A 2012-nucleotide genomic window follows, 5' to 3' on the forward strand; every position below is an offset into this window, starting at 1 on the left:
TTGGAAAACAGCTGCAAAAGATTTAAATAACGCATACTGACTACGCCAACTAATGTCGAGTGACTGAGACACGTACTGCTTTTGTTCACAAAAAAACACGTGTGTTGGGTTGGATTCCAATGTTTGAGCTCCGATGCAAAATTTTCTCAACATTTTGCGTCAAAATCCTATTATGTTGAGTAGTGATGCGGTCAACTACTGGGGTTCTACTGTATTAACTTTCTACCTTGAATCACACATTTTGTTCTAGCTTTTAATTCATAATCTGGTAGATAGAAATTCAATGAACATTTAAACAAGTAAAAGAAGGAAGAGAATAGGAAGAAAAGAAAGGAAGTAGTACATCCTTTTCTGTTACATTTTTATTTATTAAACGTGAATATTAGTTGCAAGGGCATGCATAAATGAAATGGAAATAATATGTCAATATAAATGAGAATTTTAAACTTTTTTCAATTACATGCAATTATTATTTTTTGCTTAATTGGAATAATTTCTGCATACCTTGTTAATAATTGCTGACAATATTTTGAAATTTGTTACTTATTACAACTGAAGAGCAAATGACATTATTTTAGAATTAATTTATACATTTATTTCTTTATAGTTCACCATTCCATAACATCTTGGAGTGGGTGTATCTTTTTAAACATTTAAGAAAACTGAATGAGTTTTCATTTTGGCTGTCAATATAATAAATATTTCAGCAACACATTTTGAGAGTCTTTCTCTCAAAATTATCCCTAGAGATTAAAAATAAATTTACGGTGGTGTAGAGAAACTGTCAAAGCACATAATGTGACTGTTCCTGGCTCCTTCTCTAAGTTTTTTATCCAAATGAAGCATCTTCCAGCCAAAAACATACAGGTGTGGAAGTAGATCTTTCAGTCTGCGAACTCTTGGGTTTGCATCTGAAGGCTGTGTCTTATTTTAGAATATGTATTGATGGTGTATAAATAAAATATAAGTGGGATGTTCTTATGAAAATGAGTAAGAGGAGAAGCAGATGTCACCCTTCTTGCATTATATAAAATGCCACTACTGGGTGTCTGGAATATAGCCACTTGATTATGCTCAAATATTTGTGAGGCAATATTAGTTTCAGTGATCCAGATACACATGTTAAGTGCTGAAAATATATCATACATAGATGAAATGGGGGGGGAGTAAAATAAAACAAGCTCACTTTGAATTGATTTAGACTCATAATGATCATATAAGACAGAGTAGAATTTCCCCATAGGCTTTCTATGGCTTTAAAACTCTGGAATCAGTCTGTCAAATCTTTCTACCACAGAGCCCTTGGTGGTTTTGAACCTCTCACCTTTTGGTTAGCAGCAAAGCACTTTAGACATTATACCACTAGGAACTTACAAAATATTATAATAATTCATGAAGATGTTTGAAAAAAATGCTTGTAAGTGTTTATGGTTTATGTTTTTCCAAATATGCTTAAAGCTATTCTATGGTATTTTTGATTAATCATATAAAAATGTTTTAGTCTATTGAGAAGAGAATATGAATACAATAGATTCTGAAAGAAGGAAGGAGAAAATATTTATACAAGAATCTTGAGATCATTTTAGGAACAGTTTAAAATGGGTTCTAATTAAAAGAAAAATAATATAAGGATCAAATAGGAAAAGGTAGATCTTAGGAATGATACCTGCAATGGGAACATTTAAAGCTGGTGGGAGCACTGTTATGAGGAGCACACAATAGTCCTAGTGAGCCCTTTCAGGAGGCTGATGTGGGAAACTGAATTGTTACTCAGACAGTGGAGACCATCAACTCTGTGAGCAGGGTACAGTGTTTTCCAACTTTGCCTGACAAGAGATTGAGTTGCTTTGCAACATACATATTGCCCATGTTTTCTAAGAGGTTTAAAATGTTTGTCGCAAGATATCACTGGGTAATTTTACCCATTTGTTGTCATTCTAGGAACCCAAATTTTGCAAATTCCAATTGGTCACAATGTTGCTTTATTAACCCTAACTAAATCGTCTTGACAG

Source organism: Echinops telfairi, unplaced genomic scaffold (genome assembly GCF_000313985.2).
Source record: "Echinops telfairi isolate 266 unplaced genomic scaffold, ASM31398v2 ScPeMD7_7468;HRSCAF=8506_0, whole genome shotgun sequence".
NCBI classification, from domain to species: Eukaryota; Metazoa; Chordata; class Mammalia; order Afrosoricida; family Tenrecidae; genus Echinops; species Echinops telfairi.